Source organism: Phyllopteryx taeniolatus, chromosome 5 (assembly GCF_024500385.1).
Source record: "Phyllopteryx taeniolatus isolate TA_2022b chromosome 5, UOR_Ptae_1.2, whole genome shotgun sequence".
Taxonomy (NCBI): Eukaryota; Metazoa; Chordata; class Actinopteri; order Syngnathiformes; family Syngnathidae; genus Phyllopteryx; species Phyllopteryx taeniolatus.
In genome coordinates, this window is record NC_084506.1 from 24,862,946 (window position 1) to 24,889,634 (window position 26,689).

A 26,689-nucleotide genomic window follows, 5' to 3' on the forward strand; every position below is an offset into this window, starting at 1 on the left:
AAAGATGCACGGCTGCCACTATTTGTGCTGCCGAGGCATTCATCAAATTAATTACTGGCGGATCCGAGCACCTCTCTGATACCTCTTTATTTTGAGTCGGGTAAATGGGGCCTCAGACTGGATCTGACAGGGGAGGCCTAAAGCACCCACAGTGTTCCCCCCTCCCTGCACATAATTAATCGAAATCTTCACCCGCTTGACAAATTGGAATGATGAATCTATCTTCTATGAATAGCTTAAGAGAAAACGCATAATCAGTCAAAGCTATACAGTTTGAAGCAACATCTCACTCCTTCTCGGACCCTCTCGCTCTGCCGTCGGGTATGATCTATTAGGCCGCAAAGCAAACATGGCTTTTGAAAAAGACTCCCCCTGTTCTCGGCACCTCAATTGATAACTTTGGCTTCTTACTGTAATAGCGCAGTCAAGGTGGAGAGTTCTTTTCTTATAGTTCAAAAGAAATGGAGAGGATATAAATCAAATGCTGGTGTTCTTTAGCGCTGCAAACACAGATGTGCACAGATGTTAACATGAAAAATGTTAACAGGAGAAATGTGCGTTGCATTTTTTTTTAAAGGAAATACTGCTGATATTACACGTCAACATATTGTAGCTCAACACACTTTCGTGGAGCTGCAGTGGATTGTGATGCTATTCGCGGGTGATAGGGACCGAGCAAGACCGTCATTTATCGCAAATAATTGATGCGCCCCTAAAAGTCTTTATAACTGCCAAACTGCAATCCCAAAATACTTTGAGAGCATTTCAAACATTAACAAACATCTTCTTACTGTACCCTTAAAAATACAGTACAGTAAACAGCTTACAGTCAAGCACACAGATACACAATGTACAGGACCTGTACGTACATGTCAACATTTCTGATGATGATGATGATAACGAATTACTGTAGTGGTAGCGGTGCAGTGCGATGTAAAACATTTGACTGTATGGCGAAGCACAGGCGTTACATCGATGGGCGGCCTTTGCTGGTGGGAAACACCACTGCTTCATAGGCTGACGTTTGGGTAGAATGGTTAGCGCGTCGTTGATTACTAACCTGAAAGACGAACTGGTGGTTGTAGTTAGATTTAGCGATGTTCTGCTTAGCTTTTGTTCTGGATTCCACTGGTTTTGATGCCATGTTTAGTCCTAGTATGGCGAAACCATCATGAGCCAACTTTTCTATCCACTCCTGACAATCAATCACAAAACTAATATGGCTGCTGTTACATTTGTGATTGGATGAGCAAGTCCGGGGCTTGGAGCTGAGGGAGTGAGAGAGTATGTTGGCGAAACTTCCAAGTTCTCACTTCCGCTGTGAAAGTTGGGTTGAGCGGACAAATAGTTTGATGGTTTTTTTTGTTATTTGTTTGTCGAGATGTAGCTAGTGATTGTAATTGGGCTATCAAGGGTGAAACCCTTTGCTTTCAGGTAAATGCTGTTTAGCAGAGGCGGAGGAACAACGTGAAGTGCTTGGGGCAGGGGGATGCACGCACACACATTAAGCTTTAAAAAACAGGTATGTGACTGCAGGTGCACGTATACACACACACATACATACACACACAGTCACAGACATGAACGTTTATAAATCAGGTGCCACCGTGAGTACACATTGACACAGTATTGTAGCAATGATGAGTTGCAAGGACAAGAGAGAGGCACTTTGGCTTTGCTGAAGAAGAACTTTACTTCAGAATAGACAATAGCAGACAATCGCTACTAGGTTGCAGCAGTAAGCAGCGTGAGGCAAGGCACGACATTTCCTCACGGCGCATGCAACAAAAGTAATAGTTATCGGATAATAATAAAATAGGAGAGGTGGATGGAACACACACTATCCTTAACTAAAGGCGCACAACGAACAACTGTACATTATGGAACTCGTAATAAAGGCAAAATATTTACAACCTGAGATGTGAGGCATTCTGGGGTGCCATCAACTTCGTCGATGCTCGAGCATACAGTACAACATTGAGCATTATTAAATAAAAAAAAGTATTCCATGGTGGGAATTGGGTAAATTAAAGACATGACTTAGCTTTAGAAGAGTTATATTATTCAAAAGTAACAGTACTCTTACTTGACTACAATATTTGGCTACTCTATCCACCTCTGAAAACTAACCTCAGCATTGTGCATAAGAGCAGTTCTTGTAGTAGTCCTTTGGTACAGCAAGTCACTTGTTTAAAGGTGAAATCATAGATACTGGTCATTAAATTGTGCTTTGTTCCACACACATTGTAGTTCCAGTTTTTTTAAGAATGCAAGGACAACACCATCACACATGCGAGGTGATGAAAAATCACTCAAAGGATATACTGTGCGTGTGTGTGTGTGTGTGTGTGTGTGTGTGTGTGTGTGAGCGTGTGGGTGAATGTGAAGGTTGTTGCTTTGAAGGACATATCTTGTCTATGGTAAGTAGTCATCCCTAATAGCTTTTGGTTTGGAAGTGAAAAATCATCTAGCCGCATGTGGATGTGACATTATAGTGTTCTCCGGGGAAAGGTACAGACTGATCTTGGTTCAGAAGGAAGAGGAACAAGATAGCGGGCTAAATAAAGGCTAGGTTTCATGAAAAAGTGCACAAATCATTTTGGTTTTGCTACTTCCAATTGCATATACAGCAACTTGAGTAGTCTGATTTTGTAGGAGATTAAATAAAATTCCCTAGTAAAGCTTTTGAGTCTAATTTGAAAGTCACTGATGAATGCCTTCAATTGTAATTGCACTGATCATAACACAGTTGGACCAGGTTTAATCTGTGAGAAAAGTGTAATGGTGGTCTTGCATATAATATAGTTTTTTCTCTTTTTTTTATTTTTTAAATAGGATCATTTCCTGTATACTAACAAAACTAACTCAACTTAAAAAAACCTAAAATAATAATAATAAACAACTAACAAGTAAAAAAATAAAAGCTACTATATCCATTTTCCGTACCGCTTATCTTCACGAGGGTCACGGACGTGCTGGAGTCTATCCCAGCTATCTTTGGGCGAGAGGCGGGTTACACCCTGAACTGGTCTCCAGCCAATCACAGGGCACATAGAGACAAACAACCATTCACATTCACAACTACGGGCAATTGAGAGTCCTCGGTTAACCTACCATGCAGGTTTTTGGGATGTTTGAGGAAACCGGAGTACCTGGAGAAAACGCACTCAGGCACAGGGCACAGGCACATGCAAACTCCACACAGGCGATTTGAACCTGGGTCCATAGAACTGTGAGGCAGACGGCACGCCCAACACAGACATATAATAATTATAATATTTAAAGGGATATCTTAGCCCTTTGCGAAAAACTACTAATATTAGTGCAGCTTACTGAGTCTTTGTGTAACTCTTCGTGTCTGTCTCTATTGGCCAATGCATGCACATCACTAGGAGCAGCACAATGTCCTTTGAATTAAACAAAATATGTGGCAATAACGGTTTTATTCTTTACACTTTATTTCAGCATGTTGTTACTGTATGTTTTTATAAAGTAAAATATTATAGTGTTATTTTTCTTATTAAAAAGACTAACAACATTTTGGGGGGGAATGCTGTAATGGAATAATGGCATTTCTATTAATTTTACTGGTGAAAGATGATCTGAGATACAAGTGTTTTGAGTTCTGAGTGTCGTCACGGAACAAATTAAACTCGTATCTCAAGGTAGGCTACTCAAGAAGAAGAGTGTAACTGTGTGCCTCTGGGATTTAAGTCCGACAGCATTACATTTGTTCAGTTACATTAGTTTTTAGACAGTATATAGTACACTCTTGGAAAAAATTAATTCGAGACACACTTCGATTGTTAAACAAAGACATGAGTGAAGGTTTGAAAGCACCTTGGCTCCTTGACTGAAGAGGTCTTTGATTGAAATCTTTGCTGTGGAGCGTGAGAGCAGCACTTCCTTTGCGTGCTCCTATTAGCAGCTGAGCCTGCAGTGCCCAACCTAATCCCTCTTCGTCAAGGCGGCGTGGACAGCAGTCGGCGACCGTCAATTAATCACCCGCTAGCCCCGCTGACCGCCCTCGGGCCCTGCGTGGGATCCAGTGGTGAGAAGTAACCAAATACTTAGTTACTGTACTTTTTTTCGATATAAATGTATGTACTTGACTAAAATAGTTATTTTTTACAACTTTTTACTTCCTACATTTGAAAACGTATATCTATACTTTCGACTCCTTAATTTGTCAACATAGGTTTGTAACTTTTTTCAACCTCAGCAGATGACACTAAATAAAAAAGGCTTGAATAGAGAGAGGTAAAGTCAACCAAGGTTGAGACCTTAATTGATTGAGATTTGAGGGTTTTATTCGGCGGAGCAAAAACAGGTACAGCAGCCACATGGAGAAATGTAAACCAAGGGAATTTTAACAATGACTGTACCAGATTTGGAGAAGCAAGATACTCCCTCTACAGCTTTTTCAAGCTATATCTCAGTTTGTCGTTCACACCCACTATATCGCATTTTTTTTAAGTGATAATTTTTTTTTTTTAAGTGATAATTTTTTTTGATGGGTTTTTATAGTACTACTTACTTACTGTAATGGCCTCACGTGGGAAAGGTTACCCACAGTCGCCGATGCATGTTTCAGTTGTTTATTGAACGCGGGGAGAACGGTAAAACACAAACACAATGAACACACTCGCACAGAAGCTGCTGCTGGCCCCAGTTCTCACACAGACTTGGCAACGTCACTTGCCACCCCACCAGGCTCCGCCTCTTAAAGGCACATGCATGACACACAGACTCTACAATCCGTACAGATTTTCTATACATTTTATGATTGCAATCATTTTTCGAATACATTCACAATGTGTTTGACAAGTGTTTTTTTAATAGGTCAGAGTTTTAATAAGCACATCTGACTCGCAGTTCTGAGGACCTGGGTTCAAATCTGGCCTCGCCTGTGTGGAGTTTGCATGTTCTCCCCGTGCCTGTGTGGATTTTCTCCGGGTACTCCAGTTTCCTCCCACATTCCAAAAACATGCATGGTAGGTTGATTGAAGACTCTAAAATGAATGATTGTGTGTCTATACTGTATGTGTCCTGCAATTGGCTGGCAACCAGTTCAGGGTGTACCGCCCCTCTCGCCCAGAGTTAGCTGAGATAGGTGCCAGCACACCCCTGACCTTAGTGAGGATAAGCGGTACGGAAAATGGATGGATGGATGAATAGTCTGGCTACATTGCATATACACGGGAGTTAAAGTTATTGGAAAAAACCTATAGGCCGACAGGTAAATCGTTTTAGTTGTCATCATTAGCTAATTTAAGATTTTTTTGTGGGTCAATTCACAAGTTAGTAAAGCTATGGGAACTCGTTGTTTTGATAGTTTGTCCATTGACCCCCCCCCCCCCCCCCCCCCCCCATCCCCCTTCTCAATTCGAGCACTGTCCAAGTTGATAAAAGAGAGAAACTATTTGGTATATAATTCAATGTAAAAATCATTTTTACTTAGGTACATTTCAAAGTCAGGACTTTTTGACTTTTGTTTAATTACTGTAAGTGGAATAAGTACTTCTACTTTCACCGAAGTATTTTTACCACAAGTGTCTGTTTTTTTCTACTGTGTACTTTTGCTGCCTCCGGTCAGATCTCGTTGGTTTCAAGCATGAGATGGGGTAAGACAGTTACAAAGTAGGCTTTCAAAGGGTTCGAGTGGTGCGTCAAGCGGGCTGCAGAGTGACTGTCAGGCTACTCGGGGCCAAGTCCATCGGAGACTGTATCATGAGATTAACCTTCAAGCTGAGCCTGAACCACTTCCTGTTTGAGTACCTCAGATTCATTTTTAATTGAAAGGAATTTCCAATTTCCCAAGTTCCATTGTCGGAACGGCCTGTCTGTGAGTAAAGACCGGTGAGTGAGCTCATTTACTCGGTTTCACTCTCAGGGTTTCAGTGCTACAGAGCTAAGCTGCATTCTGAGAAGTCCATTGTCTTATTGCAAAGCTTGTGAATATTGGATAAACCAATTTTCCGCCCAAAGCCCTTATCTGAAAGCCACCCTCCCCGGGTGCAGCTCCTCAATTCCCGACAAGCAGATAAAATTGTGCCTAACTTTTCATTTAAAGTCAGGTAAATGTCATTGCAAAGTGCATTTTCATTCATCGCCTTGTACTTCAAACTCCAAACCCACAACACCTAATTTTTTTTCGGTGATATTCCTTGTAAATGTAAGCATTTCGGGGCCTGTGGCTCGAAGCGCTGCAGAACAGAGAGGCTGCAGAGTTCATAAATGAGTAAGACTCTCCAAATGAGTTTGGTGACCTCTTAAACTCCATGAAATTAATATAAGCAGACATCCTTCTTGCCGCGGGGCTAGCGCAGAGCTGGAGAAGATCACTTAAGCTCTCCAAGTTTCATCAAACTTTTATAAGCCGACTTTCAAGACACATTGTTGCTGCTGCCGGTGATGATGGCGAGCATTATGCAGCCAAACAAACCTGTACTAGCCCCACTTAACCCTTCATCAGGAACGTACGGGGGCTTTTCACAAGGGCCCTTTCTGATTTGTTTTTACAAGCTCGCCAGTTTGCAAAATCACGGCTTGCGGTAGTCTAAGCATTTCATTTATGACTGGCACTAAGTAGCTCTTGATTTGCTACAGCTGATTTGCGCTAGAAAGACGTCACGGTGTGCAAACATCTTATTACTTGATTATTCATAGCAGGACAACTCATGGTGCCGCAGCGTCTTTTAAGTACAGTGAAGCCCCGTTTATCGCAGGGGAAACATTTCAGACCCACCCCCAATAGGTGAAAATCTGTGATATTGAGATCATATAAAAATCATAAAAGAAAAGCTAGCATTAAAGAGACCGTCGAGACCACACACACAAAAAATTCCATAAAATTCCATTCCAGCGTTCCATAAACTGCTGAAAAGTGCATCGGTGACTGTGGCTCTCCTTTCCCACTTGTGAGGGCACTACAGTAAGTGCAGTACACAGTAAAAACGAGTGCTCGGAATCGCGCACTATAAATCACTTTTCGTATTAACAGTGACACAGTGAATCACAATCGAATTGTTGCTCCTTGTACTAGTCCCCAAAAATAGTCCAACAAATGAAACATACAATTGGATATTTAAAAACTCAAAACAATCTAGTGAACTGGTAAGAGAGGTCTCTGGCATGTTTTGACGGACACGTTTTGACGGACACGTTTTAGCTGCTGTGTCTCGTTACAGAAAAGTGTTTCTATTTAGTTCAGTTTACTTTAACAAGGATCCCTTGGTCACAGGTAGAAGAAACCCAGCTGGGTCTGCTTTGTGCTCGTCATTGGAGTCATAAATCCTTGTGGACCGGCCTAAGCTAGCGCCTTTCCAGCTAGCCTAATGCTACTTATCCTGCTGGCTACTTAGTCGCGCAACAGCTTTCAACTTTCTCCCATTAAATTTGCTGCGACGCCGCCATCCCCTCTCCAGCGCCGGCTCCTTTTCCGCTCCCGTGTTATCCGTGCAGCTCATTGGAGATCTCAGTGAAGCTGCAATGCGTACATGCGCAGTTTAAATCAAAATGGCAGCGGAAGTAAACAAAAGCATTGCAGCTCTTGTCAGAGTAAAATATGTACTATGATTCGTTTTCATTTGAATGTCAATATGATTCAGGATTGTTTTGTTTTTTTTCCATTTTGATTCGCTATTCAATCTGAATCCCCACAGATTCGTTCGTAGCACTTGTAAAAACCCATGAAAAACAAACAAACAAACAAACGAACAAACAGATAACAACAACATAAAAAACACGACACTGGTTTAGTGGGGGAACACTGTCCGGGCCTTTCTAAGTATCATTTTAACATTCAAAACAGTCATGCAACCTATGAAATTATTATTATAACGGTAAATGATTTTTCATTTTCGGGACATTTCGTACGAGTTTACACATGGAACATACAGTATTAGGTCAGCGACAGGAAGTGCCTCGTGCGCTAGCCACACGCTACTCTCTAAACAATGCAACTCGGCCTATGGCTTGCAGACATCTTGGCTCCTGAAATTCTTTTGGTAGTACATCACATTTACCAAACAGTTACCTGGGTTCCCTGGTTTACCAGCTGCTTGGGATGTGCTGAGGGAACGCTAAGTGCTAAACTAACTTGCGCTTCACTGGCTACAGGGGGTTGGCTAGCTACCACGGCTTAAGTGTGGAGCTGGTCTTCTGAGCAACTAATCCTCGCCTCTATTGCTAAAGAAGGTCAAAGAGTAACGAAACAAGTGACACAAGCATGAGAGGCTAGAGAAGCTACACAATATTACAATAAAACTACTTCACATTAACCGTTTGCTGAAAACTTGCTGTTCTTTTGGGATAAGTGATGCCAAAATGTGGGTCCAACTCCAAATCGTAAGACCTTCTTGGCTGCGTTATTTATTTCCATTGTGGTAGCTTGCACCTTTATAGTTTAGTTTTTTTTTCTCAGGCAAATTAACAGTCTAACAGCTGCACATAGAATGACTAACATCTGGTGGTCAATTTCTACCTCACGGCATGATTCGTTTTACTATCACCCATCACCCTCGCATTATGCCTGCACCAACATTACTGGGGTCTTTTTGTTGGGATGCAACACACTATTTGTACCTGTGTTAGAGAAGTGCTTGTAATGACTCCCTGGGGACGAGCGAGAATGTGTTAACAGCATCTAAACCTCTACAGCTTGCTCATGAATCTTAATGTTGATCTTATAAAATGAGCTGTACGGTGTCAACGAGAGTAACTCTCCGAGCGGTCGGCGGGATGATAATCCGAACGTGCCTCTGGAAATGAAGTGAGAGAATTGGGTCGCTTAAATACAATCGTGTAGAGAAATGCATGTGGTGTTTGCTCAAGGGGTCTTCGGGCTTCTTCAGGTTAAGCATTGGAAGAAAATGGGGCTGCTAAGACAAATGGGAGATGCCAAAATGTATTTCATGAGGATGGAAATTACTTCTTGGAGCTTGTGTAATTTTAGCCCCCAACCCCAAAAGATTTTCAGATGATTTAGGAAACGTTTTAGTTGAACAATACAACATTTAGATCAAATTAAATAGAATACGACGCCTGCAGTGCCTCACCATACAGGAAATGATGGTATAGGAGGTGAAAACCGCCAAGAGTCTGTAATTTGCATAGATTAATGAACATAAGATAATTTCATTCTTGTCTCTGATTAATTAACCCGTTAATCCTCTGACAATGGATTATCAAAAAAAGCACATGTGTAGTTTATGGATGTTCGAAGGGTTAATGGCTAATTGCGAGCAATGTGCATTGATTCTCAGTGGTATCAGAAATACAAAAAAGGAAAAAAAAAAAATGCTGTTTTGACCTGTTTTAATTACTCCCCCCGGATGGTCATATTGCCTCTGTGCTTAGTGTAATATTTTGTTGCACATTCATTGCTTTTGTAACTTTCCATATATTGCACTCCTCGTAAGTGAAATGAAGTTTGAAGGGGATGTTCAATAGGATTTAGACCAAGGCTTATTGAAGGCCGCTTCAGAATTCATGAATCCCCCACATATTCATGGTTCACTATTCACAAATTCACAAATTATTTTTTTTCGGTGGAACCTATCCACACCCGCTGACGATTTCTATGCACTTTCTGAAATGCCCTAAAATTCCACAAAATGCTGCAAAAGGCCGCTCAAAATAGAAAAGTGTCAAGAAAGTATGTTGAAGTGATACACGTGACGAGCTAGGTTTAGCATGGGTTGTTAGTGGAAGTTAGAAGTCTTTGTCATTTTGTCAGAACAAACCATATTTTTCTATTTATCCATTTTTCTATCTTCTATTTTTAAGTTAATGTTGGAAAATGAGATTGAAATATGTTTTTGGATCATAGTTTGTACTCTACAGTGGGTCATCCATGAATCCATGGGTTCATTAGTTGCTGCCCCACATCATCGCGTAAACCCCCCCCCCCCCCCCCCCAAGTAATTTTTTTTTTAGTGGTTTTACCGTACAATTACTTTCTATAATGCCCTTGCATGTGAGGTATGAGAACCACAGTCACCAATGCACTTTTCAGCCATTTATTAAATGAACAGTAAAAAACACACATGCTAAACTGAAGGCCTGGGGCAAGATTTGAACCCAAAGTCTCAGAACTGTGACGAACGCATGCTAACCACTAGTCCCACTGTGCTGCCCAGTATCCATCCATCCATTCTCTCTCCGCTTATCCTCACAAGGGTCATGGGTGTGCTGGGCGAGAGACGTGGTACACCCTATACTGGATGCCAGCCAATCGCACTGCTGCCCAACAATCAATATTAAAGTATGTTGAACTACACAACAACGCTATTCCATCTGCTCAAGCCAGTCATCATTGGGTGCAGTGAAATACAACATAAAACGACTCAGCAATGACTGACACTAATGCCAACAAACAAACCATTTGTTTTTAAACCTTCAATATTTTGCTTCGTGTCGCTAGCTAAAATTTGAGCTCTAAGCAAGCTTGAAGTGAAAGTGAAGCGAAAAAGAAAATGGAACAATTAAGGTACTATAGTAGTAACCTTGCATGTGGATAAGGTGAGCCACAGTTGCCGTTGCGCTTTCAGCAGTTTATTGAATGGAAAAAAACAGTCAAACACTCAAATACATAATGAGAACGCTTGCAAGGAACTGCTATAGGCCACAACTCACGCACAGATGCTCACACACAGACTAACCAGTTGACCTGACTTCAGCTTCTGATGTCACTCACTAGGCCATGCCCCTTAAAGGCATCCATGCAACTCATGAATACGGCAGTAAGTATAGAAATAAAATTTTATAACAGCTGTTTATTACATTACAATCTCTTTCATTTAGTTTTTATATAATAGTGAGCTAATTTTCTTTATTATAAGTCAGTGTATACTACTGTGTAAACATGGCTGTCATGTAATTTTGTCACCATCGCCTCTTGTGGTATGACGAGACTTGAAGTCCGACCTTTTAAATTGCCCGCCTCGCATTCGGTTCATGTTGGCCCTCCGTCCACGCGAAGGAGGGAGCGCTCAGAAACGAAATAATTACACACTTTAACCATATCTGCTCATCTCTCTCTTTGCTCTGCAGACCTCTGAGGGGGTGAGAGTGATGCGGTGCATGGTGTGATGAGATCATTAGGCATGAGTGAAAATGGCGAGGTCAGCACCGGGGCATTCTATGGAATCATCTCACTTACATGCACCATCAGTGTGTGGAGAATATGTGCTTTTTTTTTTTTTTTTCTCCTCCAAAGCACACCTTTGTGTGTGTGCGTGCGTGTGTGTGTGTGTGTGTGAAAGTGAGACAGAGAAAGAGAACTACACACACGCACACGCAGGCTGGATGCTGCCGTCTCCCCCGTGGGAAAATAGATGCGAGATGACATGCTTGCTGCTTCTGTGCTGAATGTTCACTGAACTTTGTGGCGAGAGGTTGCCACTAAAGAGGGTTCAACCACAGGTTAATATACACACAAACAGCAAAAGAAAAAAAAATGCCGAGCCAGGGATTATTTAATCCTGGGCTGACTGGCAAGTCCCTCGTTAACGTTAGACCCCCAGCCCGCCCGCATAACACCCCCCCCCCCCCCCCCCCCCAAAAAAAAGAAAAAAACCCCACTGCCCTCTTACTGTGCTCCTATACTGGTTTGGTCATTTAGCGGACCATATTGTTGACTGTGTTACTGTAACTCAGTGGTTCTTAAATGAGGGTCGCTGGACTCCCTGAGCCGTAGCTCGGGGTCCACAGAATAGTTTGCAATATAGGATTGAAGGCATATTCTTTCGAAAATATAGTCTTTTTGGGTAGAAAAAATTTGTTTTTTGCAGAATAAAATGTTGAATTGGCTTGCTAAAATATCACTTTCGTCTTCCATTAAACTTTGACTTTAATATGAAATTATTATGACTTTGTTTTGGAAAAATATGAATTTATTCTCGTAAAATTAAGACAATTCCGACAAAATGTCTTTGTAATGATTGTGACTTTTTCTTCTGAAAAAGTACCTTCATTTACATCACGTTGCAAATAATTTTCTTTAAAAAAATTAATTTGTCTACCACTTTTACCACAGAAAAAGGCCACTTTTAAATTCCTATGGCATTTAATGGTACACATGGTAGTTCTATTTAACTGGCATTGGGATGATGAGGGACTCCTTGGAATAGCTTCTCCCTTGTAAATGATCCAAAAAGTTTGAAACCCTTGCTCCAAATTCTTCTAAAAGATCATTGTGTGAGAAGGACAAGCGATGTAACACAGCTTCTTTTAAAGCCAAATCTCACCACCTTTTACAGTACTGTGTTCAACACAGGGACCTCTAGTGGTGCTTTTATATATTGTTCCTATTGCTCGACTATGACTGATGAGGATTGTGCTCCAGGAGCCATTTAGAATGCATACATTTACCGTACACTTAACCAGTGATGATGATGATGATGATACATCAAAATTAGCATTCTAAATCGTCTAAAACTGTGCTGTTATGCCACATTGGGGAAACTGAGTTTCACTTACTCGCAAAATACTGTACTGTAATGTAATACAAATCATGCACACATTTTGTAAGGCTGAGAGATATGTCCTTGAAATAAAATCTCCAGTTATTTTCACAAAAATATGATTTCAAAAAGGCAAATGACAATTACATGAATTATTCAAAACAAGTTCTTCTTTTGGGATTTTTTTGCTATTCTGTTTTACACTAACACCCCCACCCACCCTCTCCACACGACTTGATCAGCTAGGTTGGGGGAATATCCAGAGTGACTAGTCACAAGTATCACAAGTATCTGCAATGTCTGTATTACTATCATGCAGAAACACACACATTCCCCACAGGTATAAATTCCCTGCTATCATGTCAAAGTCATAAGGTAACCAGCGCTGCATTGAGTTTTATTGAATGTACCGATTAGTTTTAGCCATCAGTTAACTTCTGATCAGCGGCACATACATGGTTGCTCGGTGAAGTTGTTGACATGGTGGATATTTGGCGATGTGTCCGCTGCATGCGACACATACTGTACATCGATCTGCATACTTATAGACGACTGTAATTCGGTGGTTTGGCAATGAAGTGCTGCCTCCACAAGTGAAAATACAACCAATGTTTTCTATTTTGTTGCACACTTGTTTTGTTTTTTTACTCTGGGCTTAACGAATAACAAAACCCTAGTTCCAGCCCTAGCGGAAATGAAATCTGCACAAGGCTTCGGCACAACCCGCAGCCGAGTGGGCGAGGTGAGCATGAGACAGGACCACCCTCAAAATAGACACATTTCATCAAGACAACACTTGTGTCACAGATATGTTTAAAAAGCTGGAAACTGTTATAAATTGCATGTCTTCTTTAACAAATATATGATGAAAATAGTGGGATGTTGCAGTTGTTGTCGTACTACTCTTTCATCATGTTTGTGATGTTGTTTATGTTCTTCCTCCCTTTTTCCTGTAACAACTTTTATAAATCATGTCCTTGATGGGCAAACCCTGACAAATATTTTCTGTCACTGCAGGAGGCCTCAACAATGGAGCCATTCCCAGTTGTTTATGTGTGTGCGCGCGTGTGTGTCGTACTGCCAGTCAGAAGGTTCAGGGCTTTTCAGTCAGAATTGCTTTTGTGATTCCTTAGAGCAAAACACAGTGGGGAAAATATTTCAGTGATGGTTCTGTAAAGTTGAAATCACTGGTTAAAGGGCGTTCACACTCGAACAAGTTGCGACGAGAGGTGACAGGAGGCAAGGCGATGTCAAGGAAATGCAGCAAAAAGAAACACAAACTGATATCGAAGCAATTAAAGGAGTCAAATCTTGTGTACTGTTTATGGACTGCTTATAGCTACGACAGTGCTACAGTTCTGAGGTTGGGGGTTCAAATCCTGGCTCTGGACTTCCTGTGTAGGGTTTGCATTTTCTCTAAGTACTCTGGTTTCCTTCCACATTCCCAAAATATGCACTCTAAGTTCATTGAAGACCAAATTAGTTAGGTGTGAATATGAGCGCAAATGGTTGTTTGTCGACACATGCCCTGCGACCAGTGCAGGGTGCATCCCCCGGCCCCCTTGCCTCTTGGCTGCAGTCAGCTGGGATAGGCTCCGGCACCCCCGTCACCCTAATGAACATAAGCATTAAAGAAAAAGGATGGATGGCTATTTATTTATTTAGATATTATTTTAAAATATATATATTTTTTTCATATTTTCTTCAGAATTTGACAAATTTGTAATTGGTCTTTTGCATTGGATTAGTTTCAGTGATAGGTTTAGATAGTCACATTTTGTTTATTGTAAAATCTTAATTTGGATTAAATTAACCTTAAATAACGTGTACAGATGCACATTTTTTTTACATTGACATAATTCAAGAAAATCAATTTAGTGTCAGTTTAAAATGAGACAAACATAAATGGTGGCACACCAAAAGTGTAGCAGACTATCGGTGTGAACTAAGGGCTTCTTCTCAGTCTGTGCCTTGTGTCAGAGATCACACCTTAGGGGCTCAAGGCCAGCCAGGCAGGCCGGCCACCTTACTTGGGGTCAAATCAGAGGCGTTCGCTTGGGACCTCATGCCTGACTGGCCCATGACCCTCAGGGACGACACCCATGTCTGGGTCACGTACAGTCCTCTGACCTAATTAGCCACTGACCTGGTGTGCAACATTTTCCCACATCTTTCTTATAGAGCAGCTTTGATTTTTACCTTCAAAATGCAGATCCACTTTTGCGATATACAGCTTTTATTTTATTTATTTTTTTAAATAGTTTTGACAACTAACAGAGGTTCACTTATTTTTAAACCTTCGTATAACTACGTCTGAGTGTTTTTTAATGTCTAATCTTAAAAGTGATTTGCTTTTGCACTTCTATGACAATTCAGAAAATGTTCATTAAAACATGTTTTTTTTTAAGTTAATGTTTTAAATTGTTATACAGTTCTAGTTATTGTAGTTATTTTTTACTAAACATAATAACATTTTAATTTTAATAAAATTGTTAATGACAGTTTTAAATATAAATTTCAAATGCAGTTTGCGTTTCATTTATTTTTAATAACATTTTAATTACAATTTTATTTTGGATATTTTATTTAATTTAAAATGTTTTATTTATTTAGACTAATGTAAAATTACATTTAAAATTCAAGTTGATGTAATATTTAAAATTTGAATGTATCGTTTACGTTTTTATTTGATTTAATGTACTTTCCCGATAAAATATGGATTTCTTTAAATAGAAATTGTGGTTTTTTTTGTTTAATTTTAAACCATGTTTTTATTACATTTTGTATTTGTTAATTACATTTCCAATGTATTTTACCTAAATCAATTACAAATGCATTTTTTATTTAATTTCATTATTTGTAATTTCATTTTTAACTCTAATTTCATTTTATTTATTTTATAATATATATTTAATTTCAAATTGTTTATTTATTTTAATTCTAATTTAAAATATTTAAACTTCAATTTGATATCCATCCATGAATGGATGGCTGGATGGATGGTTTTTAATTTATTTACAATTTCTTTCTTTTTTACATTTCCATTTAATATTTAAATGCAACTGCAAATTTATATTTTTCTTAATATTATTTTTTTTAATTCTGTTTAATTTAAAAGTTTCAAATTGAAGTTTAAATTGAATTAATTTTTCTGATTATAAGCCCTCCAGGGGTATAAAGGTTTTCTGATGGTCACATTTTGACCCTGTATGAGGAGCCATGCTGAAATGGCATACTTCCATCCCTTCAATATGAAGTCCTTGCATCCCATCTTAAAACTGCATCTAATTACTTTTGTTATGGCATGCATTGAGCCACGTTTTGAAGTCATTATTTGAAGTTGCGGCTGACCCTGGACCTAAACCACATGTGTGCGCTCACATGAGGCGCTACTCATGAGAGTTGACATGTGATCTCTGGCGGGTACGAAGACGCACGTAGCAGGCAAAGTGGCGAAGGGCCACTTGGAGCGCATCAGCTGCTTCCTTTGTTGTCACTCTCTTCATTGCAGCCCGGGAGGCAACGCACTAAGAGTCCAGTGCACACCACCATCCCCCCCAACTTCTTCATGTCCCCCATAATGGCCTTTACGCTTCAATGTCACGCCTCAGCTCCCTCGGAATAACATCACTGAAGATACATACCCTGTTTCTTTGACTTGAGAAGTCATAGGCCAGTGGCTGTCCAAATTTTTACACTACAAAAAATACTCACCTCTCCAAGTATCACCATCATGATAACATAAAAATACAGTACCGTGTTTTCATCAAAAATGAGAAAGAGGTTTCCTTTTCATGCAGTTTACCTCTTGTAGCATTATCTTTTTGACTGACACTTCGCACTAAAATGATGATTTTATTCTTCTCCGAGCCATTTACCATTTTCTTTGTCTGCCATCTGCGGAATGTCACGTGACCAAACCCAGAAAACAGGTTAGCGGACTTCCTGTGTATGCTGCAATAATGAGGTGATTGTTTGAATTCAAGCAATATTTAGTTTTCTTTGTGGCTGGTGTCTTTGGACAACATGTATATCCTTTATTTATACGAATATGATATGATAAATGTAAACAAGAACGAAGCCTAAACATTGGATATTGTCATCTTTGGTGGCTCTGCACTGACATCTGTGATTTAAAAAAAAAAAAAAGACATTGGAGACATTTGAAGTTCCTACGAACGCGTTGTTCCAGACTCCTGCTATAGCGTTCCGGCATTTGCCTGAACCGGAAGGAAGTACTTTCTTTCACCTGCTTTGCTGAATACAGAAGTAAGTAGCGCAAATACTGTACCCTGTTGCTCCACCTTTGTCCAATGACATGTAACGCTTTGTTTACTAGCGTTTTTGCCACCCGGAAGTATGTGTGACATCATTGTGAGAAGGTTGATACTTCCTTGTGACATTTGTAATGGATGGTGTACCATCAGATTTTTGTAAAATATGTGCGGTTAGCAAGAGAACGGTTAGCATGAGAACAATATGGCTGTCCGGTGGTGGCTGTTTCATTGGTGTTTAAAAAAAAAAAAAAAAAAAAAGTGGAGAATCATTTTGGCTTAATATGATTAGACGCTGTAACTGTGGTGTGTACTCGTGCGACGTGTATTAGCTCATGCAACGTGCGTCGTTTTAGTCTGTTACAGCAGCAAAGCGCCTCATTACCCCCTTCGCGGCCTGTTGTGCAGCTTGACCAATTACTTTTGACGCTGAGAGGATGTGACATTTGTAGGCTCCGCACTCTGCAGTGGGTGCAAACATTAAAAGATGCATCATGCCTTTTTTTTTTTTTTTCTTTTTCCTCTCCCGGCAAATAATTCATGCACTGCTTCAACCCCGGGTTTAACTCTCTGAACTTAAAGGTATACGGTCGTTTAAACGTGGACCTATTACAGCGAAATTTGTTCCCTCAACGTGAGAACATTTATGAGGAAAATAGAGGTTTTGATGGTCGTCACTAACCCTCTCGCCACATGGGTTACTGTTTACAGTCATGGAATAAAATTTATAGGACACCAAAAGTACAGAAACATGCAGCGAAAACATCCTAGATGCACATACAGTAGCTGCTACTGGGAAAGAACCACTGTTGGGCGATTCTAGGTTCAGAGGTTTAGGGGTGCTGAGCGCCCAGCCAGGAAAGATCAATTTCACTGTTTGTACATTTGCAATGCAATTGAATTCCCACATTTCTGGGGAAAAAAAGCACAACAGTTTTTGGTAAAGTCAAATCTGATAAAGGTTATTTAAATCGAACTTGGACCTATTTTTGGGGACTCGAGTTTTATGAATACTTGGAATATAATATGTGAATGTAAAATCTCTCTCTATAATGTTAATAGGCTTGTTTTCTTTCCGATGTCATGTGTGGGATTCCGTATCCAACAACTAATTTCTCTGATTCCAATTCAAACAGAGAACAGTGTTACCGCCTGAATCGTTTATCGGCTAGGAGAAATATCTGCTAACTCCTACCTAACAACATAAATAGTGACTTATGAATAATGCAGCAAAAATCAAGACTTTAATGATAATAGTGTGTTGGTATTGAGTAGTTGAAATTAAGAAATGTGTATTTATACCATATAGTATCACTGGAAGGCAGCGTATTTCTCCGTGCAGGTAGAGCACTCAGAGCCCAGTCAGGGAGAGATGGGAGCCATGGGGCCGGGAAAAAACATCATTATTTTTGAGGCAATGCGGTATTTTTGTTGTTTGTTGTCTCTTTTTCGGGACCTAAAATACAGTATTTTGTCATCAGGAGACATGCTTGCAAAAATTGCTGTTTTCGGCCATGTTGAGGCCTCAAAAAAGTATTAATTAATCTGAAAAATTATAAAAAAATGATTCCCCGAGGGCTGCGATTGGCTGGCAACCAGTTCAGGGTGTACCCCGCCTCCTGCCCGAAGACAGCTGGGATAGGCTCCAGCACTCCCGCGACCCTAGTGAGGAGAAGCGGCTCAGAAAATTGATGGATGGATGGATGGATTCCCCGAGGGCCTTCGCATCACCTGGTACTCCTTTTTGTGAAGAGACTCACCTCCCAAGCAAGCAGTAATCTTCCCTTGGCACTGCGTCTGCGTTACCACATTTCATGACACAAAACAGAATTATTTCAATGTAACATTTTCGGAAATGACTTGTGTATTGTAATTGATTATTTATGACATGCCTATAGCTGTATTTAATGGCATTATGGTTGCTTGTTAATGAGTCTCATCCAAGAACAAGCTTTCATGGTCACGCGCAGGCTCCCACGGTGGAGCAGATCACGTGCATATAAAATCAGACGTGGGTCATCGGAGGCTGATTGTAAAAGCCTCCTTCCCTTGGCTGAGCACAGTACCTTGCCTCTGTGGCAATTTGTCTAACACAAACACTGGCACGCTCCAGGAATCAAGTGCCCCCTGGTGGTGATGTAATGGAGCAGAAAAATGGATTGTGCTTGTTGCGCGCCAGCAGCAGGCGCTCACGCGTCTGTTTAATTCATTTGCATAAGAAGTAGACAGCATGCCAACAAGTTGTTTGTGGCGGGCCTCAAATGACGTTTTTGTTGGTTTTATTCCAAAAGCTCAATGTAGCCAATGAGAAACAATCCGGAGGCATCCATCCATCCACTTTTTTTGAATAGCCTCTGTCGTCATTAAGGCTGCAGGTGAGCTGGAGTCTATCCCAGCTGACTTTTGCTGAGAGAAGCAGGGCTCACCCTTGACTGGTCGCCAGTCAATGGAAGGGAAAATATAAACAAACAATCATTCACTCCTACATTCAGACCTATCAACAATTTAGAGAAAACCTACACATGCACAGGGAGAACATGCCAATTCCAGCGGGTTGAAATTCGAACCCAGGACTTCTCGATTGTGAGGCAGACATGCTTATCACTATCGCGCTGTGCTGAGACATCTTTTTTTCTGAAAAATGTAATGACAAAAAAACAACAACAACCACCTCATTTGAGTGAATTCCCTCGTAAGCGTTCGTCAAAGTACGAGCCTGTGTATGTCAGTGTGATCGTCAACCAATCACAGGGCCCATATAGACAAACAACGTCTATATGTGCCCTGTGATTTGTTGGCGACCAGTCCACGGGATACGCCGCCTCAAGCCCAAAAGTCAGCTTGGATAGACTCCATTTTACCCATAAAAACGCTATCGAAAACGGAAGGATTTAACCAAGGTGCGATCCTGGAATTCCCCAAAATGGCTACTTCAAACCAAAATGGCCGGCTTCCTGTTCAATTCAGCGCATGGGACTTTGAGACTTTTTCCTAGGTTCTGCTGTGTTAGATTTGACAACCAAATTTGGCTTTCATTGTTGAAACTGGTAATGGTGGCTGATTATTTTTTTCTACCTTTAGGGGGTGCAACTGAGTACATTTTGTGGGGTTGTGTTGAGCTCAATGGCAAGGCGCATATCGTATACACAGCGAGCCATTCACACCTATTGGCACTTTAGAGCCTTCAATGAAGCTAACATGCATATTTTTGGAGTGTGGGAGGAAGCCTGTATAGTACCTGAATAAAACCTATGCGAGTACGACTTTCGAACCCGAGACCTCTCGACTGTGACATATTTTTTTCCCCTGAAAAGCGCAATCACAAAAATTTCCGCCGTCTCCCAGTTCAAATTGTTGCGAAGCCCCAGTGTGGATGAGTAATCACTATCACTGTGCACAAAAAAAGAGACTCAAACAAGGGACGCACAACAAGAGTGTCCAGGCCAGATGGTTTTTTGACTGTGATTACGTCGGGAGGTCAGCGCATGAAAGGGAGCCAGAGCGGCCATTTAATCCCATCAGCAGAAACTGCATTCCCGTAATGAGAAATAAATAACGCGAGCATGCTCTGAGATTAAACAAAACAGTTAGAACCATTAGATCGTTTTCATTGCTGGCATTAGGACAGCGGATCAGTTTTTCCCCCCATTGCGTAATCCAACAAAGTAGGTCAGTGTCTATTGAGTATTAGTGCTGTGGCTGTGATCCTGTTGTTTCAGCTTCAGGACATGGAATTAACCCCAGCGCTGGCTAAACTGGATAGGGCAGAGGTTACTGGTAGGGTAGCCGGTGGGGAGTTGGGGGGGTCGGGACTTTAGGGCACCCCTGGATTTCCTGACGCCCAGCTACTATTTGCTTCTTCCCATCAGCTAAATGACATCTTAATGCACTTCCCCAACACTAGCTGCTTCTACCAAATCGTCATTATATAAATTGTCCTTTTTTTTGGTAAACAACTACACAGGGGATTACGTCCCTGTGATGACTCGATGCTTTGCTTGCTATTCAAAAGGGAAGTGTACTGTAAAGCTAATTTGATTCAACTACAATGCCCATGCTAATTTGGATCAACACATTCATACACCTTCATATACTGTACCTTCTGCATAATGGGGTCATTACCATCCATGCATCGTTTTCCAAAAAGTTAATTAAATGTGTAGACAATGTGTATGCATTTGACGAAATAGCCTACTTCAGTGGATCTCAAACAGGGGGGGATGTGGGGGGTCTGTGAGCCATAGCTTGAGGGTCTGCAAGATAATTTCCAATGAATCGCTATTCCCCAGTGGCGTCGCTAGGCCTTTTTTATGCTGGCTGAAGCCCCCCTAAAAACTTGTCAAGCCCCCCCCAAAATTATTTGGTATTTTTTATTAATGTTAAAGTATTATTGTCTTAGTCCTGATGTTCAACCCCCTAAAATAAATTAGGGTTTCCAAAAAATACCCACCCTGACCCCAAACATCAAAATCTAGCGATGCCCCTGCTATGTCTTATTTAAAAATGCATATCTCTATATGAGGACTGGCATACCAATAAAACAAACATGACTAAAACAATTACTCCTCACAACCTTAGCTTTGGGCTACTTAAAAGCTCTGAGCACACAAATCTGACAACCAGTTAAGTTTTATTTATTTATTTTTTTAGGCCAATGAAGTGTTTTTTAGGGTATATACGCTACTTACTTCTGCATTCTGCAAAACGGGTAAAGGCACTTCCTCCCGGCACAGGTAGATGCCGGAACCCTGCTGCAGGAGTCCGGAACCAAGCACACGTACAGGAACTTTAAATGTCTACAATTCCATCAAGGGTGACAATATTTGATGTTTAGCCTTTGTTTGTGTTTAGTTATATTATTTCATGTTTGTAAAATAAAGGATATACATGTACAATATTTAACTCCCGCCCCCATGTCATCAACCGGTAGTTATGCTCATTGTTGCAACGTACACTGGAAGTCTGCTAACCTTTTTTCTCGGTTTGGTCATGGGGTCTTCCGCATATTGCATATTTGTCATTGCTTTTGAGGACATTTTCATTTCATTTCATTTAGAACAAAAGGCATATATATATATTTTTTAAAGAATTTTGTTCTATTTTTCAGAGAACAAGGGTTAGGGTATTTTTTCGAGAATAAAAGCTGTACTACAATAAGAATAATGTATTTTGGAAATTGTTAAAATATGACTTCCTTCCCTTGTTAAACTTTGACTTTTATATCATAATATGGCTATCTTGGAAAAATGACTATTCTCTTAAGATTAAATTTATTATTTTTTTTAAATCTGACAAAATACAGCTTTGTGTTAAAGTTAGACTTAAACAAAAACCACAACTTTATTAGTTTTTTTCTCCCCAAAAATAATTTGATAACATAACATTTGGATTTATCTAAAAAATAGGAAACTTTTAAATTCCTGAAGCATTGAGGAACTACATGCTAGTTACATGTATGTTTAAATACTTTTTTGATTAAAAGGAGATCTTGCAAATATTTTTACCCTGTAAGGGTTTCCCAGACGACAAAATTTTGAGAACCCCTGGCCTAGATCCTTTATTGGAAAAAGTTAACAATTCAAGACTCTTCAAGACTTTGGAACCCCTCAGGTCGTTGGGTGCAGACGTATTGAGTTTTTCCCAAACCCTGGCTTGAAAAACTTTAATGTTCACTCATCAATCAAAAATATGATTTTGTTTTCACTGTCTTCGTTTTATTTTGAGATTTTTACTTGATACGGCTTTGCCGTTTTATGTTTTTTGTTTGTTTTCATTTGTCCTGCTTATATTTCCAGGTTTTAACTTGACTTTGACCTTTTCATCTAATCTTGTTTTGAATTGTTTATTTCTCTCTGTAAAGCCCTGTGGATTTGCCTTGTCTATGAATGATGCCATACAAATAAACTTTCCTTGCTTTTTCTTGCCTACACTAATTGACAAGTGTTATTTGGTGGATGGGAAGATTCTAAATTGTTCGTAGGTGTGAATGTGTTTGTTTATAAGTGCCCTGCGATTGGGTGGCGACCAGTGCAGGCTGTACCCCACGCCTCGCCCGAAGATAGCTTGGATAGGCTCCAGTACGCCCGCGATCCTAGTGAGGATAAGCGGTACGGAAGATGAATCAATGAATTTGGTCGATGGTGATGAAGTGGTGCCTCCAAAAGTGAAAATACAACCTATGCTTGTACTATCTTTATGGGGGTTTACATTTTTCTCTGCAGTTTGCAGTCGCTTTTTTAGACTTGAGGCTCAACATATAGCCACACCGTAGTAGAGGGCGTGGGGTGAGCAGTGGCTTTTTTTTTGCATGAGATAGGACAGGCCCTAAAAACGGGCTAATTTCAGCAAGGCTAAAAAAAAGAGAATAAACTGTGCTGTAATGCTTGATCCATGGATTTATTTATTTATTTTTTACTGTGAAAAATGTCTCCTGTAAAGCATGTCTCGACAGCAATATCACAATTTGTGTTGCTTCCTATGTGGTCCACACAGAGGGGTCATTCCATCCTCAGCTGGTCAGCAGAGTAATCAGTGAGCAGCGGGCTCATTTTAAGATCAATGTCCTATATAACCACACCCATTGGGATAATCATGACAGATTATTGCATTTTACGTGCTTTGGCAGTTGAAGCCTCCGTGCGTCTTTTCTTTGCGGGCGCGCTCACACACAAATGCACACGTGCACACACAACCCACCACACACTGCTTGCTTGGCACGGCTGCCCTTCTAATGTGGAAACAAGTATATTGTGACAGATCAAAAGCGATTGCCAAAGAGAACACATCACAACTGCTGTCATGTAATTGGGAGAAGGTCATGACAGTCAGACCATGAACAGTCTAAACTATGCTTTTTTTCCCCAGAGAGGCCAAAAAAGTCAAGTTGCTTTATTGTAATTTTTAGAGAGCAAGAACAAAATGTAGTTTCAGTCATTTTGTTACACTAAAGAATATATACATTTAGTTGCAGTGATGCCAACAGTAGGGTACTGGCATGATGGCGAAGAGGAACAAATCTAGTAACAATAGAACTGGAACTTATTTCCAAAGTATTACACGTCCCTGTCCTGGCTGAACACTACCATAAAACTACCTGTAATTACATCAGACGCCAGCAGAATGACTGCTTTGAACCAAAATAGCCGAGTTTTCAATTTCTTTTTCTTTTTTACTTTTTCGTACGTCCTGTTGTGACAGACATGTGCACCCAATTTCATGTAGATCGGTGTAATTGGTGTCAAGGGGTGTTTTTTTTTTTTTGGTTTAGTTTTGGTTTCCTTTTTCATGGCAACTCCTTGAAATGATTATTAGACTTTGATACCACGCTGCGGCCACATTAGATGGTATTGACGTAGGCCAAAAAAAAAACTTTGCCCATCTGTCTAGCGTAACTACTTTCAATTAGGGATCATTTGGGCACAATACCAAGTAGGAGTTTGTCAAAGTACGAGTCCTGGATTGTACCCAAAATAGCTGCTTCAAACAAAAATGGTTAAGTTCAGGCATGGGTTCTCGAGACTTTTTCATGCATCCTGTTTTTGTGGACGTGCACTTAATTATGTGGTTATCAATGAAACTGTTGTTTGGGGCTCAATTTTTCCCCAATTTCCAATGTGGTTTTTGTTACTACGGTGACCATGGCTGGAGCGAGGGCATTGCGACTATAGGCAAGCGGCTACTTGTTCTCAAAGAGCCCATAATTTGAACACTTAGGCAAACAGAAAATGCCCAGAGAAAGCCTGACATTTTACTGGTGGAGGCAGCACTTCATCAACAAGTGGCCGAATTACAGTTTATTGTATAAAAATAGTGTGGTGTCTGGAGTGCCTGCCCAAATTTCACAACCAAGTAAATATTTGTAAGCTGCCTATTTCCCATGTGTCTGTGAGTGAGTTATTCCGAATCTAGCAAGAATATGATGTCACAAGCAGGCTAATTTACTTAATACCCCCCATACTGAGTTTCTCCGCCCCTGACTTTGAAGCTAGGCCAGGCAAAGATCTGACATTTTCAAGCGATGGCTGGACTACACTATTAATTAATGTAGTGGATCCGTCTATGTGGCACATGCATTGGGTCTGGTTTGGTGGTTCATTTCACCTTCAGGCACTCCAGAGACCCAACTATTTGTATGCAAGCAATTAATTTGTCTTTTTTTTGTTTTTGTTTGCAGTATCCCTTCTAATGTGATATACCCTGGCACTGGTCCATGGGACATTTGGGTCTGTGCGGCACAGAGAAAATGAACAAAACACATTTTATTGACCATCAGAGGCTGGAAGAAGTTTTATTTTGAAAATTAGTTGCATCTGCGTGCCTCTTGCGTGTAAAGGTCAAAACGTTTGTCTCTGTCACATGATATAGTAATATCAATATAATATCAGCCTCCCAAGCTGTCCAAAATGAGCAAAAACAAACATCCATTGAGCGTAATGGTTAGTTGTATGTAATTTATTTTTATTTTTTTATGCCGGTCTGTGGAAATGTTGGTTTAGCAAAGCAAAGCAAAGCAAATTTATTTATATAGCGCATTTCATACACAAGGTAACTCAATGTGCTTTACATGATTAAAAGCATTTAAAAACAAAGGAAAAAAAAACAGCTTAGAAACATTTAAAACACAGAGGGAAAAAAATAAAATAAAAATACAATTAAAACAGCGTACAGTGCAAGAAATATCATTTAAAAGTAGAAATGCTCTGGAAAGCATGGGAAAAAAGAAGAGTTTTTAATCTGCAGTTAAAAACATGCACACTTGGGGCTGACGTAACTTCTGTTGGCAACGTATTCCAGTTGTGTGCAGCATAATTGCTAAATGCTGCTTCACCATGTTTGCTTTGGACTCTGGGATCCACTATTTGACCAGAGTCTGTCGATCTCAGAGCCCTACTGCGTTTATATTCCATTAGCATTTCATTCATGTATTCAGGACTTAAACCGTTTAGTGATTTATAGACCAATAGCAGAACTTTAAAATCTATTCTAAAGCTGACTGGAAGCCAGTGTAAAGACTTTAGAATTGGAGTAATATGCTCTGACCTCTTTGTTCTGGTCAGAACCCGAGCTGCAGCATTCTGAATGAGCTGCAGCTGTTTCATGCTCTTTTTGGGGAGTCCAGTGAGAAGACCATTACAATAGTCAAGTCTACTTGAGATGAATGGATGAGCTTCTCCTGGTCTGCTTGACACATGCAAGCCTTCACTCTGGATATGTTCTTCAGATGGTAGAAGGCAGTTTTAGTAATTGATTTGATATGACTGTTGAAAGTCAGGTCGGAATCTATCAGAACACCAAGGTTTCGGACTTGGTCTTTGGTTTTTAAAGAGAGTGACTTCAGTTATTTACTAACAGCAATCCACTTTTCTTTATTGCCAAAAACAATTATCTCAGTTTTGTTGTGGTTTAATTAAAGAAAATGTACATATAAGTGGTCTGTTGCGTAAAAATGGCTGGGGACTCCTGCTTTAGATAATGATTTTAAATATGTACAGTATACAGCACAGTGCTCCCCTGTTATATTGCAGTTCATCGTACGTGCCCCCGCTATATCGCGAGTTTTTTTTTTTTTTCTTCGAATGTGTTTTTAGAATACACAGTCAAGTACGAATTTAGAGTTGGATGCTTTCAGTGTAGTACCACGTTGTGTTTCAACATGCAAGGCAGCACTGTGGTCTACTGGAAGAGATGCGGTGTAATTTAGAGCAAGAAGAACAGGCAGAGAAGGTCCCCACCTGCAGCAAGCTCCATTAATAGCTGTATTCATTGTTCCTATAGAGCAGAGCGAATATCTGCTTGTGAGTATTGTTGTATGCTCTGCTGCTGCGTGTGTTAAAGTAGAAGTTGTTTGAAGGATTGTAATTACTGTAACATCCATGCTAGCTTCCATTAGCCTGTCTATAATGTTTCACACTACATCTTCGCATTAAGAAAGCTTTTGTTAGATGAAAT

At 40.3% G+C, this 26,689-nt stretch overlaps 1 long non-coding RNA gene across 1 annotated transcript in view; it reads left to right on the top strand.

The window, feature by feature from the left end:
• The window catches only part of LOC133478267 (uncharacterized), a 250,615-nt gene that overhangs the window by 28,362 nt on the left and 195,564 nt on the right, over positions 1-26,689 (top strand). The window lies entirely within an intron of this gene.